Source organism: Lucilia cuprina, chromosome X (genome assembly GCF_022045245.1).
Source record: "Lucilia cuprina isolate Lc7/37 chromosome X, ASM2204524v1, whole genome shotgun sequence".
Taxonomy (NCBI): domain Eukaryota; kingdom Metazoa; phylum Arthropoda; class Insecta; order Diptera; family Calliphoridae; genus Lucilia; species Lucilia cuprina.
Genome location: NC_060949.1, coordinates 3,469,120 through 3,478,630, shown reverse-complemented (window position 1 = coordinate 3,478,630; position 9,511 = coordinate 3,469,120). Strand labels below are relative to the sequence as shown.

Sequence of the window (9,511 nt, the reverse complement as noted above, 5' to 3'; positions counted from 1 at the left end):
TTATCTTGAAAATTTCGTCCATGTGACAGTAGAAGATTATGTACCAAATTTCATTTAATTATCTTCAAAATTGCGGGCTGTAGTTTGATTACAAGGTTTACATGGACGGACGGACAGACGGAAGGACAAAGCTAAATCGACTTCGAAAATGATTCTGAGCCGATTGGTATACTTTAAGGTGGATATTGGACTAATATTATTGTGCGTTATAAACATCAGTACAAACTCAAATCGAAATTATATTTAAGCAAACGATAGTTAAGAAAACAAGTAGGAAAGTATAGTCGGGCATGGCCGACCATATAATACCCTACACCATGAGTATATTTTTAAAATTTTTATTTTTTTAAGTAAACTTTTACGTTGAATATTACCATAATTCCAAAATATTTAAACAATTTATTGATAAAAAAACTAAAATTTCTAAATGAGGCTTTATATAGGTCAAATATGAGCCGATCTTCGGTAAATTTGGGAAAGGATATATTTTTATACCCTACACCACTTTAGTGGGGAGGGTATTATACGTTTGTGCTGATGATTGTAACATACAAAAATATTGGTCCAATACCCACCTTTAAGTATACCGATCGATTCAGAATCATTTTTTGAGTCATTATACGTTTGTGGTGATGTTTGTAACATACAAAAATATTGGTCCAATACCCACCTTAAAGTATACCGATCGATTCAGAATCATTTTTTGAGTCGATTAAGACATGTCCGTCCGTCCGTCTGTCTGGCTGTCCATGTAAACCTTGTGCGCAAGGTACAGGCCGCAATTTTCAAGATAATTTGATGAAATTTGGACCAAGCATGGTTTTTGGCACAGGGACGAAGCCTATTGAAAATGGTTAAAATCGGTCCTTTATTTCACCTAGCCCCCACACAACCGTACCTCCCGATTTGAACTTTTTATCCCATAATTACGTCAAATATTCTATTATCTCTCTAAAAATTGGCACAAATAAGTTTTCTATAAGCATAATTTTCGTAAGGATCGGCCCTTATATGACCCTAGCTCCCATACAAACCTCCCTTCAAACTAACTGTTATTCAAAAATATATCCTTTTCCCAAATTTACGAGGATCGGCCCATATTTGACCTATATAAATAAAATTTCTAAATAAGGCTTCATCATTTAGAAATTTTATTTTTTTTAATCAATAAATTGCCTAAATATTTTGAAATTATGGTAATATTCAACGTAAAAGTTTCTTTATAAAAATAAAAATTTTAAAAATATACTCATGGTGTAGGGTATTATATGGTCGGCCATGCCCGACTATACTTTCCTACTTGTTTTTTCTGTGTATGTTTCTTTATAAAATATTTGGGGCACGTATTATTACATTGCATTTTTGTTGAATCACCACCTTAGGAACGCACAGCATAAGTAAAATGTGGGTGTTTTTTTGTTTCTGTTTATTTGGTATTCGGAGTAGATAATTTAAATTCAAATTTGTTTATATGAAATAAAAATGAGAAATTTAATTTTTAATGTTTTGCTCATCTTGCTCAGGAATTCTTAAACATAAAATCTAACAATAGTTGCATTCTTACGCACATCTTCTCTTTTTTCTACTTTCCAATAACAAGAAATAAATACAATCTTGCTTGATATGAGCACAACTCGATTCTATAGATAGAATGATGAGTTTTTTCCGAGGTGCTATTTTGATCATTTTATTTGGTTGGTGCTTATATTATTTTTTGGTTACGGTCAGAATTTAGTCTTGTTTCCGTGTCTTTATTGTGAGTTAATAATATACATACATAAATAATATTTCTCTGAAGAATTAAGTGTTTTTATGATTTTTTATTTAAACAAAACAATATTATTAAAGCAAACGATACACAGATTCCCTATAAACAAAAGTGGATGTAAAATAAATCGAGTGTAAATAATTTATCTATTTACAATATTTTTAAATTATGATAATTAAAAATATAATGTATAAAAACAAATTATTTCGAAGAGGTGTCCAAAATTATCGATGAGTCTTTTTTAATAGTGTCTTAAAGTTATTATTATTAAATTTTAGTACAATCCCTGCCAGCTACTGTGTATTTGAATACTAAAAATATAAATTTATAGTTAACTTTTAAAGAATGTACTGTAGAACTGTCCCGAAATTTGGAGTTTAGCAACGTAAATAACCGAATTTTTAAAACGTACAAGTTAACTATGGTCCAAAATTATGTGGAGAGAATTTTATTTCGACATATTTTCTCTTGTTTTTCAATTACAATTTTACAGACTGACTATAATCTAACTACAGTAAATGCAAGGTTACTCCAAAATTCTCTAGAGAGATTACTTTGTTTTATATGTTTTCTTCTTAACTTCTTAATTATGAAATTAGAAGCACTAAATTGGAAAAATTAGTTATTAAACTCGATCAGTAAATATATTGGAATTTTTCCTATAGTGGAAGATCCTATTAAAACCTTTCTGCTCAGTCTAGATGATCTAGATACTGACAGTCACTGTGCACCTTATCTGAACTCTATTGTACGCAGTGTCAATGAGAACGATAAGGACCATGTTCTACACAGACTGTCGGGTTACTTAGATGAGGTATTTCCACCACGCCTCAGAACCCGGCGGCAGGTCATACCCCGACCACCTCCTACGTTCACAAATAGACGTAAGAGGCGTAGACATGAATATGCCAAGGTCCAGCGAAATTTTCGCAGACACAGTGGCCGATGTATAAAGAGTATTCTAGACGGCACTGAGAGTTGCTCACAACCGCCCAGAGATGTAATGGAGCCTTACTGGAAGGCAGTCTTCGAACATAGGGAAGAAGTGGGGCCACAATGTGAAAATCTTTCTAGGTACCTTCTTGGGAATCCTTGGTACCCCATAGAGCATGATGAGATTAAGGGGTCCGAGCCTTCTCTTACCACCTCGCCCGGAGCGGATGGGATCACATCGAGGCAAGTCAGGTCCATTCCAACTAACATGTTGGTTCGAATATTCAACCTGATGATGTGGTGTGGTAAGATACCTAGAAGATTCCGTGTGGCCAGGACAATCTTCATTCCGAAGAAGCAACAGCCCTCGCTTCCAGAAGATTACCGACCCATAACCCTATCTTCGATTCTCCTTCGGTGGCTTCATTCTATCCTGGCGAAGAGAATATCAAAGTGCATTAATTTTGAACGCAGGCAGAAAGGTTTCATGCCCACTGACGGATGTGCCGATAACACGACCATGATTGACCTACTTCTCAGGGTCCATCATCAGAATTTCGAATCTTGTCATACTGTCCCTATCTACTATCTTGCGAAACCACAGCCAAGGGAACGGGCTTGGAATAATTAGCGGGGAAAGAAGACCCTGTTGAGCTTGACTCTAATCTGGCAGTGTAAGGAGACATAAGAGGTGTAGAATAAGTGGGAGATAATTGTCTTTCGGGGCTTTTATCAACAATGAAATACCACTACTCTTATTGTTTCCTTACTTACTTGATTAAGTGGAACGTGTATCAATTCTTAGCCATTTTACGGATATATTTATATATCTTATGGTATTGGGTTTTGATGCAAGCTTCTTGATCAAAGTACTAAGAGTTTGTTATATAATTGTAAACAAATCTTGATGAAATAATGGCATTTCGGTGCTATTGTTAATATTTAAAATTTGGTATAACTCCCAATACTCAGGTATGATCCAATTCAAGGACATTGCCAGGTAGGGAGTTTGACTGGGGCGGTACATCTCTCAAATAATAACGGAGGTGTCCCAAGGCCAGCTCAGTGCGGACAGAAACCACACATAGAGCAAAAGGGCAAATGCTGACTTGATCTCGGTGTTCAGTACACACAGGGACAGCAAAAGCTCGGCCTATCGATCCTTTTGGTTTAAGGAGTTTTTAACAAGAGGTGTCAGAAAAGTTACCACAGGGATAACTGGCTTGTGGCGGCCAAGCGTTCATAGCGACGTCGCTTTTTGATCCTTCGATGTCGGCTCTTCCTATCATTGTGAAGCAAAATTCACCAAGCGTTGGATTGTTCACCCATGCAAGGGAACGTGAGCTGGGTTTAGACCGTCGTGAGACAGGTTAGTTTTACCCTACTAATGACAATATGTTGTTGCGACAGCATTCCTGCGTAGTACGAGAGGAACCGCAGGTACGGACCTATGGCACTGTTGCCAATTTAGCACTTTTAGTGCTAGATTTAGCATATTTTTAACTCATTTAGCACCCAAAAATATAATCTAGCACCTAGCACCCTTTCTAGCATTTTCCAAATATTTTTTGGCACTTTTTTAGAACTATTTATCATATATTTTACATATTTTGTTTTCGTCCATTTTAATAGTTTTTCCTGTAAAAATATTTTTACAAAATATATGTAATCTATAAATAAGTTTTAACCGGTTATTTGTGGAATTATCGATTCGTATTATATTCAAAAGAAATAATTTGTATATGATTTTTATAGTAATTAAAAAATTCTATACATTTGTTAGAGCTATTTTAATTATACCAAAAAATCTACTTCTAACAATAACTGTTTCAATATAGATACTTTAGAAAAATTCGCGCCACATATTACATATGTTTTTAAGAATATTCCATTTTTTTGGAATTGTAAGAATATGTATGTATATGTTAACAAAAAAGTGTTACAAGTTATCACAAATTGGTTTTATATTTCAAAACAAATTTCAAATATTTTTGTTAAAATTAGTAAAAACTTTAAGTTATTGAAATATCATTATAATTTTAAACTCAATTTCAAAAATATTCACATCCGAAAATTTCAAATGATCTGTTCTGGAATTACTTCTTAAATGATTTTTTAATTCAAATTGTTGAGATTAAAATCAATTTTGGGAAACAGTAAATTTATATTTCAAAAACATTTTCAACAAATTTGATATATTTTTCACTGGTTTTAAGTAGAAGTTTTAAAATTTTTAAATGCCGTATTTAAATCATCCCAAAATAAGTGGATTTGGTAGGTTCGCGTACTAAACTAAAACCTATATTTATGCAGTTGAAAATAGTACAAAAAATAGAGCAAAATTCTAAATCTATTCGAAAATCCACTTTTTGGGATTGTTAAAGTAAATAAATTTGGGTGCCTCTGTAGGCTATATGTTTGTTAGTGTGCTAGTCAGTCTGGGGGTTGTCGGTTCAATTCCTACAAGAGACTTTGATCTTAATTTACCCTACTCGGTAAATTGGGTTGAGTATAATTTGTAATGGATAAGTAAATAAATCTGTATATAAAATTATAATTAGTGTTAAACTCGTTCCATTATAAATGAAAAAAATATATTTTCTTAGCACTTTTTTCTAGTATTTTTTCCTTATTTTTAGCACTTTCTAGCATTTTTTTGAAAAAAAATCTAGCACTTTTTCCTAATTAGGTTTTGGCAACACTGATGGATGTTAAAGTTATTCGTGAAAAATTATAAGATTCTAACTGTAATAGTTTTCAAGATAAACGAATTTTTGTATTTAATTTATATGGGAGGTACCACGCCCCCTAACGCTAGTCCTCCCACATTTTATCCTAAATAATTATAAAGACACTAAAGTGATTTCAACAAAATTTGAGTTATACTTTCCAAGATTAACAAATTTTTGTATTTAATTTATATAGGAGGTGCCACCCCCTAACGCTAGTCCGCCTACTTTTTATCCTAAATAATCATATTAGCACAAAAGTGGCAGCAACAAAAATTGAAGACTCTAACTGTTATATTATCTCAAATATACGGATTTTAAATTTTCTTAATAAAAAGTAGCCTATTGCCTATTCCAGACATACAGGAATATTCTCTGAAAATTTCAAGAAAATCGGTTCAGACGTTTAGTAGTCTATAACGTTCAAACATGCAAACATATAATATAGATATAATGAGAATATCAACGTAACATTTGGGATACTGGTGGTTTAACTATTGACAGTGCTAATTTATATAGGCAGTAGGGTTATTTATACATACATAAATGGACCAATTCTCATAAAAGTCGGTAGGAAGATTTCAGTTCCTTATTTATTTAAAATTTCATAGATCTACTTGTATTTTTAAGCCATTAAGGAGCATTAAAATATGGTAAAGAGATTTTAAATCATTCGTATTTTTCGCGTCTTTTTTGGGGGGGAGTTTATATGGGGTAGTGTTATTATGGACTAATTCTCATAAAAATTGGTAGAGAGATTTCGGTTCCTATAGAACTTATCAGTGTCGAATTTCATCGCTGTAATCGCATTTTGAAGCCATCAATGAGCGATAAAGTAATTTTCTGATGGAGACCTTAAATGGACCGATCCCTACAGAATTTTGTAGAGAGATATTAGCTTACACAAAACTAGTTTATGTCGAATTTCATTAATCTACTAGTATTTTTATGGCAGTACTGAGTTTTAAAGTCATTTTCTGAAGAGGCCTTATATGAGGGTAGGGTCAATTATAGACCGATCCTCGTAAAATTTTGTAGAACGGTCTTGGTTCCTACAAGTCATGTTTATATCGAATTTCATCGCTTTACTCGTTTTTTTAGCCCAATAATTAATTTTCTGATGGGGACATTATATGGGGGTAGGGCCAATTAAGGCTCGATCCACATAAAATTAAGTTAAGAGTATTTAATTAGCAAAGAACTTAATTGAGTGGAATTTCTATATGTGGGCGGTAGGGTCAATTAAGGTCTGTTCCACAAAACATTTGGTAAAGAGATTTTGGCTTGTGAAAAAATTACTTCTGTGAAATTTCATTGCTATATTCGTATTTACAAGGCAGTAATGAGCGCTAAAGTAATTTTATGTAGGGGGCCTTATATCACGGGATACATACTTATGTCAAATTTCTTCGCTATATTTATATTTTTACACCTATAATTAACGTTAAAGTCGTTTTCTGAAGAGGACCTTATATGGGGGGTAGGGTCAACTATAGACCGATCTACATAAAATTTGGTAAATTTTGACTTGTATAAATCTTAGTTCTGTGAAATTGCTATAATAAAGTAATTTTTTTGGGGACTTTGTCAATCAATTATGGACCGATCCACATAAAATTTGGTAGAGAGATTTTGTTTCGTATAATACTTACGTCTGTAAAATTTCATCGCTATACTCGTATTTTGAAACCAGTAATAAGCGTTAAAGTAATTTTATGAAGGGGACTTTATATGGGGGTTGGGTTAATTACGAACCGATCCACATAAAATTTCATGTAGAGGTTTTGGCTAGTAAGACACTTATATCAAATTTCATCGCTATACTCGTTTGTTTAAGCCAATAATGAGCGTTAAAGTCATATTCTGAAGGGGATCTTATATGGGGGTAGGGTCAATTAAGGGCCGATCCATATAAAATTTCATAGAGAGGTTTTGGGTAGTAAGACACTTACTTATGTCAAATTTTATCGCTATACTTCTATTTTTAAGCGAGTAATGAGCGTTAAAGTCATTTTCTGAAGGGCAAGTAAAAATAAGACATATATGTATGTGTTATTATTTTTACACATTTTTTAAAGAAATTTAAAATACATTTTTGATTACACATTTTTTGATTCAAATGTTTATGTTTATGTTGGCATTGAATAGATAATTTATTATGAAATTGTTTATTAGTATTATGAATTTTGTACATTCATTTGACATATTTTGGTTCCCCGTTATACTATTTTTATTTATCTTTTAGTAAAAATATGGGTCCTATTGTTAGCAGTAACACTTATATTGATAACGTTATGCAAGGATATAGTAACAAACTTAAGATTGGTTATTTGAATTGCAGGAGTATCAGACCTTCTAATTCTATTAAATTGGATGAGATAAAGTTTACATTGGTTCTACATTTGACATATTTGCAATTTCTGAGACTTGGCTTGATGTAACTGTTTCTGACCGTGCTATTCTTGGTTTTGTTTTTTTGTAGGAATGATCGTCCTTCTATAGGTGGTGGTGTAGGGACATTAGTTTCTAATAGGCTAAGATTTAAGTCAGTTTTTAGGGAGTTTGTTGCTGGGATGTGTGAATCTCTTTTTATTGAATTGTATTTTGCTAAAATGAAAATATTATTTGGAGTTGTATAACTTCCTGGTGGTGATCTTAGTGTTTTTGATGATTGTCATCGTAACTTCTTTTCAAAATATTTATATTATTGTAACTGGTGATTTTAATTGTAATCTGTTTAACATTTCTAGATCTAGTATTATGAGATCTTTTTGTGTTCGGTTTAATCTGTCTATAATGCATAACTCTAGACCAACTCACTATGAAGTAGCTAATGATTCTACGTCCTTGCTAGATTACTTTTTGCTTAGTGATGCCTCTTGTAATGTCGTTTCTCACCAGGTTCAGTGCCCATCAATATCGGATCATGCCCTAATATTTATTTCTTTCAATTTTAATACCACATCACATAGAAAATATATTGAATAAAGGGAAAAGTGATTATTTCTCCTCTCTAGTTGCTGACCTTTTTGCATATGTTCCGATTGTAAAGAAGCGTATCTGGGTTAATTGTGATTCTTGGATGAATTCTCATGCTATATCTGTGGCTAGATCTTTAAGGGGTATGGCTTATGCTACATATCAGTCTGATCGTTCTATTGAAAACTGGAGGATGTACTGTAGACTTCGTAATAAGGCTAAAAGTGTTATTAGGAGAGAAAAGAGGAAGTATTTTTTTGCAACTTTTTGGTGGAGTTAATACGGCTGGCTTACGGCGTGTTCTACGGAATTCGGGATGTGCTGGAGATAGTAATAAAATGACATGGGATGGTGATATTGATAGTTTAAATGAATTTTTTGCAGGAGGTCATGATTCTAATATAATCTTGATAATGTTCATAATTATAATAACACTTTTTCATTCCATTGTGTGGATGAATTAGAAGTTGCTGAGACCCTGAGTAAGGTGAATTGGTCCTGATTGTATTCCTGTCAGATTTCTCTAAAAACTGATTCTTTTACAATTGATGTCAACAATGTTCTTGATCGTGTTTTACAGTGGACAGTTAATAATTCTCTTGCTATTAACCCTACTAAAACTAAGGCAATCATTTTTGGTTCTGACCACCGTACTGCTGATATAAACTTCTATATTGGGAATGTATTAATTGAAAATGTTATTCGACATAGGTGTTTGGGTGTGTTTCTTGATGATCATCTGTCTTTTTAAGATCATGTTGACTTCATGTCTGGTAAGGTTTGGTGTATTCTACGTAAAATTTACTTTAGTAATATTTCTCTACCTCTCTGTATTAGACAAAAACTTGCTCATGCACTTCTCTTGCCTCATATTATTTACTGTCTTAAGGTTGCATCTGGTTCTTCTGTGGTTATTTTGACTAGATTGAGACGTATTCTTAATACTATTGTTAGATTTGTTAATAATGTCAAGTGTAGGGATCATATATCCTCATATGTACAGCAATTTCTTGGGCTTTCTTTTAGTGACTTTATAAAATATCGTAATATAATTTTTTTATAACGTTATTAGAAATGGTTTTGCTTTAACTTTATATAATAA

The 9,511-nt window shown here is 32.7% G+C and overlaps 1 protein-coding gene across 2 annotated transcripts in view; it reads left to right on the top strand.

Moving 5' to 3' along the window:
* Positions 1-1,641: 1,641 nt before the first annotated feature.
* The window catches only part of LOC111689956, a 37,239-nt gene continuing 29,369 nt past the window's right edge, over positions 1,642-9,511 (top strand). Inside the window, exon 1 of one of the 2 annotated variants that reach the window (XM_046956349.1) lies at positions 1,642-1,756. The gene's annotated coding sequence lies outside the window, so the exon portion shown is untranslated. Of the gene's footprint in view, positions 1,902-9,511 lie in introns of both variants that reach the window. The other variant, XM_046956352.1, reaches the window with a different exon arrangement.